Genomic DNA, 7995 nt, shown 5'->3' on the forward strand with positions numbered 1-7995 from the left:
CCTTTTTCCTCTTGCTTCCCCTTCTTGCACTCCCCCACCCCTGCTCCCAGCTCCCTTTTTTATGGCTGTCTTGACAATGCTTCCAAATCTTGAAAGCAGAAGAACCTGCTACGGTAAATGAGGAGAATGGAGGAAAAAAACAACAACAACAATGCTATGTATGATGTATGAAAACTAATCTAAGAGTATAAACTGAGAAAGAAAATATTAGAAGGCTAAGCAGCAGTCTACCCTCAAGGGAAAAAGAGAAAATAAAAAAATTGGGGGGCTGTTACTCTTGACGCTTCTTCCACATTATCTCCTGATTATAAGAGTGTGGAACCAAAATTTCAAGCCCTTAAAAAGCAACAACTTTGAAGGAACAGGTGGGCAAATGAATAAATGGTAAAGAAGTCCAGCAGTACTTCAGCTATCAATGAGTTTCTTTGCATTAGCATTAGCATTGTCAATATGATCTTTATTGGTGTCAGCCTTTTCTGTGATCCGATCTATTGGTTGATTTTGAGCCTCAATTTCATTGCCAATGGCCAGGGTCATATGTTTTAGATTTCCTAGGATACTGCCCACTTGATCCAGGTTCTATTCCATTTTATCTTCTCTGGCATCATTAGTTATATGTTTAATGTATCCGGCGCTGGCTGCTCCTGTGGTTGCTTGCTGAGACTGAGCATTTGTCACTCGACCTGGCTGATTAAATGCTACATTGCTAGAAGAGTTGTCTCCACCATCTCCCCATGTTGCCTTATTAGCCTTACCAGACTCAAAGTTCTTTGTCCTATTACATGGGTAAACACAAAGGCCACAGCACTTGTTGAGTTCTGTTAAAGTCTTCTCTGCCTCTCTCATGTCTTTATTTGGTCCATGCCTTCTTCTGCGTGGTTTAGTTGTTCTCCTTGTTCATCCAGCATTGTGATAGTCTTGAGTCCTGCATCCTGAGACTCAATAGCTAAACCTACGATTATTCTTGTATTTTTCCAGAGACTCATCAGTAAATTGGTGAGCCCTCAACTGAATTTATTCTGATGACAGAGTATCCTTGTTGAGTTAAAACTCTTGATAGGCACAGAAACTGAAATGCAGATGTTCTCTGTCAAACTTGAAGATTCTAAGAGTTTTGCTTTCTAATTATCAAAAAGAGCAGATGTAGTTGAGAGATGGGTATGGATAGTCACCCCTGGAATGGCGACAAGGTCATTTTGAAGGACACACCCTTTCAGTGAACTCAAAGTGCTGCCTAGTACTTCTTCTTCCCACCCAAAGCCCAGTCTCCTTCCATAATTATATATTTGACCACTTTTACTTTATTCATCCTCTCCTCAGCCCTTTCTAATTTAAAGCTGGTGCCTTCTCACTGCATCCTCACTTAGTGGAAGAGCTAGATTGGATTTTTTAAATCTGACTATTTGACTGCAATGACACAAATAAGTTGAAAAAAAGATGTAACTCAATGTTTTAAAAAAAGGAATAAGCAAAGGCATACCAAGCAAATGCAAATGAAAATAAAGCAAGCATTGCAATATTAACATATAGTGGATGAATTGCAGGAAAAAAATCATTACATAGGAGAAGAAAGAGGTCTTTAAAATAATAAAAATACAATCTCAACAAAGATCTAATCTGTTTGAAACTTTTATCCCTAACTAACTTAGCACCAAAGCACATATAGAAAATATGGCATTCGAGGCAAAAATAAACAGAAAGAAGCACAGTAGAAGTCTTTAGCCCACCTCTGTGAACCTTTGACACATCACATATACAAAAGTATAATAAGCAAGATACATAGAATGTTAAAATACCATAATAAAACAGACCTAATAGGTAACTACCAAGATGATATTTTAAAAACGTAAAGAAGATTGTGTCACCCTCTAGTTCAAAAATTTCGAATGGCTTTCCAAACTCTTTATCATGGCTTCTGCCTGTCTTTGATCTACCTCCTGTAAGATGCCTCTTCACTCATCCCACACTAGTCATATGGACCTCAGTGCTGCTCTCCTGAAATAGCCAGGTTTTATCACTGCCAGTTCTTCTCTGGCAGGCATGCTGTTCTCTCATGACTTACTGCTCCTTCACTCACTTCATGCTAGTGAGTTGTCCCAACTCAAATGTCACAACTCAAGGAGGCCTTTGCTGAGGACCCTGTAACATAGTATTCTCCCTCCTCCCCAGTCTAGTCATTCCCCATCTCCTGATTTACTTTTCTTCAAAGCATTTGTTAGTAATGGAAATGCATCTGCATTTATTTGCTTGATAACTTTCTGTCTCTTTTACTAGAATGAAAACTCCACAAAGATAGAGATAATGTTTTGTCTTATTCACGCCACCATCCCTGGTACCTAGAATGGGATCTGGTAAATATAGATACTCCTTTTAAAATGAATAACATGCATTCATAAATTAATTATCAAGTGAATTAATGAATGATTCACTGAATTATATGTCTCCCAAAGAGGGAGTATATCTTTTTGTCCAGGGCTTATGGAATGTGTACAAAAACTAATCGTATATTAAGCCACAGAGAAAACCCCAATAACTTACACAAAGTATAAATAGTACAGAAAACATTCATTGGCCATAATACAATAAAACTAACACTAAACACAACAAAAGAAAAAATAAAACAAAAAGAACATTCCATTTGAAATTTTTTTTTTAAAAATTAAAATTTTACATTATAGTATACCTGGAAAATAAAGGTTGTGAACACCCTACACATTGGGATCTACAAAACACAGTAATGTTCTAATGAGATAATCATAGTCTACAATGTATTACTAATCAGGGAAAAATAAAAATAAACAAGTCTACCAAATATTAGAAAAAAGAAAGAAAAAACTTGAAAACTAAAGAAAGAAAATAATAAAAGTTAAATAGAAAAAGGATAAATTAGGCAAGAAAATATATTAAAGAACTGATTCCTTTAAAAATCTTATAAAAACAATTTTTAAACAAGCCAATCAAGATTGAAAAAAAGACAAAATTTAAAATATGGGACATAAACACAGAAAAGAAATTGAATTATAGGAGAATACATTGTTCTATACTGTGCAAATACATTTGAAATGTGTATGAAATTATTGTCCAGATTGTGTGAATTTTATAAAACCTTCAAAAAACATAATTCCGAGGCTAAAGATTCCAGGTCATGGAAAAGAAAGCAAATTTTCAAACTCTTATTACAAAGAATAACACAACTACAAAAATAGATGATAGATAGATAGATAATATATATTTCTACACATACATATAATATGGTAAGCCAATCTAATCATATACATACACTACTGCAGACCAATCTAATTTTAAATATAATAAAAAATTCAAAGTGCAGTAAAAGAAAAACCCCATTCACAATAGCAAAAATGGGGAAAACAATAAAAATAAACTTAACAAGAACCATATGAGATTAATATGAAGAAAGTTTGATATTGCAATGATGTCAATTCTCCCCCAAATTAATCTATGAAATTAATATAATCCTATTGACAATTTTGCAATGTCTCTTAATGATGATAAAGTTCATCTAGAAAAATGAACACACGTGTTTAGCTTAGAAAATTTTGTGAAAGGAGAATAATGAGCGGGAACTAGCCCCATTAGATAGTTAACATGCTTTAAAGCAACTGTCACTGAAATTATTTGGAACTAGCAAAGCATAATACATACAGGTAAAAGGGACAGAATCGTAGCATAAAAATAAAGCTAGATGATGTATTACAGAATTGTACACTTGAAACCTAGGTAACGATAAACCTAGGTAACTTAAAATAATTAAAATTTAAAAGAACCAGAATATAATATGAGTGAATATTTTTTATAAACTTAGAGTAAGGAAAGGAAAACCTTCCTACACATCAAATAAACTCCAGAAACCCTAAAAGGAGAATTTGATCAATGCTGTTATATAAACATTTTTAAATTAATTGTGCAAAAAATCAATCATTACAAAGTCAAAATGTAAAAAACAAACTAGGAAAAGTATTTTTGAGAGAAGAAATGAGAGAAGAAATTATTCATCAATAATTGCCTCAGTATATAAAAGTTTTGACAAATCAGTAAGAAATAGTTAAGTAATCTATTAGAAAATTAGTCCAAGGATATGAACTAGCATTTCAGAGAAAAAGAACTTAAGTGGGAAGCAAGCATAGAGAAATATCTCCAACCTCACTCTTTATTAAAGATACACAAATATAGCAATGAAATACCTTGTTCTCTATCAGATACTTTGATCAGTTCCATTGAGGGAATTAGCAAGCAGTTTTTTTGCTGCATTTTTGCTAGAGAACAAATGCTGATACATCTCTGTAAGGATAATTTGGAACTATCTGGTAAAATGTAACACACATTCTCCATTTGGCCAAGAAATCCTGCATGTAGGAATATTTCCTTCAGTTACATTGGCAGGAGCATGCAAATACATATACAAATGCATATACAAGGAGATCAACTGTAGCGTTGTTTGTTTTAGCATATATGTATGTGTGTGTGTGTGTGTACACACACACACACACACACACACACACGCACACACACACACACACACGCACACACATAGGAATGACCTAAATGTTTATCAATAAAGAACTGGTTAAATGATTACAGGAAAAACACAAAATAGAATAATGTACCACAATGAAAAAAGAGATAAGTCTAAAGGCTCTGATTTGGAAAGACAGATAACCAAGATATTCTGGTAAGTAAAAAAGGCAAGGTATAAAATAGTATGCATATAATCATTCAATTTGTATAATCAAAGGGATTTAGAATATATGTTACATAATTTTTGTATAAACACAGTAAAATCTTATAGGAGCATAAAAAGGTATACAAAAGAGAGTTATTGCTAATCTCTGGGGCATGAGAACAGGAGTCAGAGAAAAAGATATTTTTACCTTTCATTTTAAACTAATCATGCACTATTTGAATTTTTAATATGTGCATGATTTACTTTTTTTAATCAAAAATCATAATTTAAATAACAAAAATATTCTTCAATTAACCCAGATTCTAAAAGGTATGACTCAAAAATCAAATAATAGCTTACTGCCCTAATCACTTGGTTAATTTCCTTTTCCTTTCAATTATTTTGCAATAAAAATAATTTATATTGTCAGAACAAAGGAAAGCCATCAGGAACATAGTTTAAATGTTTTGGTAAGTGAATTCTCAGTTTGTACAAAAAATATTTCAAATATCACATTTAGCAATAAAAGAGTTTCCATGAAAAAAAAAGAAAACCTGGATTCAAGCCCTAATTTCACTTTTAACTTTCTACATCCATGGGTGAATCAAAATTTTAGTGATCTTACTTCCCCTTTTTATATTTCCCACCTGCATGCATAATTGAGTCCTTTGGAAAAATATATTGATGTGCAATGACTCTGCAAGGGGCCTATTAGTGGTTTTTTTCACCCTTTAATAATTATTTGGAATGTGTTCCTTACCCCAGTATGACCTACCTTACCAGCACAGCTACTTTCTGTTTCCCTTCTTTCCACAAGTTCTAATAGTGCTGTTTTTATGTAGCCAAACTCTCACTGATTCTAATCTGCCCAGCCTTTAGTTTTAGTAGCATGTTACTGATAATATTTCTCAGACATTGCTTTTTCAGTATGAAGCCATTTCTTCCATCTCCTACTAGTGATGTTAAATTACGCCCTAGAGATACGTTTCTAATAATGCCCCATTCTTCTTTTCTAAACATCTATAACACTTGCAATGCAATAGCAGTTTTCAAACAATAAAAAGTAAATACGAGGAATTCAACTCTTTTTTGGTTTGCAGAGAACTTTGGTTGAATGAGAGTTATTGCAAAAATGTGTTCCCTCCAGGAAGCAGCTTCAGTTTATAGCTAACATCCTCATATAATCATGCATTGTTTTAACACCAAAAATGCTCGAGAATGCCAACTATGAAACAGCCATCTCTTCATAACTTTCAGGTAAATGTTTTATTTCATCCGAAGCTTAAAGTTTAAATTGTCAATAAGAGCTAATACATTTGAACATATGGATTGCTTTACTATTCTGATAGAGGTATTTGGCTCTAAAGTGAAAATTTGCCCCCAACCTGATTTTCATACCTCCTTTGATGAGTTGTTCTAAAATCCCACTGATTCCAAAGAGATGTCTCTTTATGGAGCAGATGTGTATCAGTGGGAATTAGGCAGACACTCTGTGGCCTATTATCAGGAATAAATTTTTTTCCAGGCTACATCACAGCATGAACACTTCTACTCCAGGAAATTTTTTCCCACAAATGAATCTTCATAACTGCTTGTAGGGGAGAAGATCGTTTCAGTTGGTGAAACATGGATAAAGGAATTGTCTAGAACAAAGGAAAACCATGACCACATCCTCACCACAGCAGGCAATTTAGAAAAATTTAATGGAAAGACTGGAAACAGAGTTAAAGAGGAAATTTGCAAGGTGAGCCTTCTGGGTTTCCCACAATGTGCGTAAAATTGAGGAAAACATCTAAATCGCTTCCCTTGTGAGTTCATGGCTTAGCGATAAAGGAGGTGTTTGAGGAATACCTGTCTTGCTTAAATCACAAGCCAGGTTGAAGGGAAATGGGACAAGGAGCCTAAGTGCCCATAGCAGTGACTTAGGTAGTGGCATCTGCAGGCCTGGAACAGACAGGGGCAGTGGAAAGTCAGGGAAGTGGAGGTAAGGGCATGCCCAAAGGAGAAACAAAGCCCAGTAAAGGTGTCTCCCATCTATGGAATGCTGCGCACTTCATAAGAGCTTTTCCACTTATTTCCTCACAACAACCCTCCATGGAATTAGAACAAAGTATTGCCCTTTATGCCAAAAAGGAATCCAAGATTCAGAAAGGCTAACTTTCATGCCACTAGTATTGGGCCTACTCTTAGGGTTAAAGGCGGGGTGGAATTTAAAAACAAAATTACACACAGCTCTTATAATCAAATCCTATACTGCACAGACATACTGCAATTAAACAAACTGCTGGGAGCATAGCAGGTGCTTAATAAATCTTTGAATAAATGCTGAATAAATAAATGAATGAGTGAATGAATTAACAAATAGATTAACATTCTTTTTTATTATAACTGCATTGTTTGTTTGTTTGTTTTTAATTCTTCGTCATTTACACACCTTTCTGCCCCAATTCTTCATAAAACTTTTAAAGGGATGGACTATGTCCTTGCTACGTTTGCACCCCCAGTGGAAACCTATGGGTCTCACTTGACCTGCAGTCTTCTTTGCTCTGGCCAACTTCTCTTCTCTTCTCTGCTCAACCAAAACGGAGCAGGGCATCTCAGTTCATAGCGCATGATCATCAGTCCATATACATTCCTCCTTTTATTGTTGTCTCATTTATCCTGGCTTTTTACACCTATTCAGCTACCATCCTTGATCACATTCCTCTCTTTATTTACACATATAACTACCCTTAAACAATACATATTATTTTAAGGGTATATTTTATACTAATGAATGAGATGTCATGCTACATATCCTGTTGTACATCTTCACTTAACATGTTTAGAATATGTAATTCATTGCTTTGAACTAAAGTATACATTTTTCATCATATATATATATATATATTTATATTTATTACTTACACCCATATTAGATAGATAATTAGTCTGTTTCTAATTCTTTGCTATCACAAACAATATTGTGATGGCTACCCTCATATACATCTACACAAGTACATGTGCAAGAGTTTTGTTTTGTTTTGTTTTGTTTTTTAGCTGAGCCATCCTGCCACCTATTGGCAGCTCAGCAGCAGCTCAGCTCGGGCCATGAATCGAACCGATGACCCTGTTGCTCAGAGCTCACACTCTTGAGTGAGCTCTTAACCAACTGAGCCACTCGGCCGGCCCTGCAAGAGTTTATTTTTATTATTTGAATTTGTTGTGAACAGTTAAATAAAAATAGTAACTTTCAGTGTATTTTCACCTTATTTTGAAAAACAGAAAAATTTGGCAACTCGAAGCTTTTACTCCCTTCTCTGGAATGTTGG

The 7995-nt window shown here is 34.5% G+C and overlaps 1 pseudogene; it reads right to left on the bottom strand.

The window, feature by feature from the left end:
* Positions 1-405: 405 nt before the first annotated feature.
* LOC109385761 (synaptosomal-associated protein 23 pseudogene) lies at positions 406-7280 on the bottom strand (annotated as a pseudogene).
* Positions 7281-7995: the final 715 nt, after the last annotated feature.

The sequence above is a fragment of the Hipposideros armiger genome, unplaced genomic scaffold (assembly GCF_001890085.2).
Source record: "Hipposideros armiger isolate ML-2016 unplaced genomic scaffold, ASM189008v1 scaffold_125, whole genome shotgun sequence".
Classification (NCBI taxonomy): Eukaryota; Metazoa; Chordata; class Mammalia; order Chiroptera; family Hipposideridae; genus Hipposideros; species Hipposideros armiger.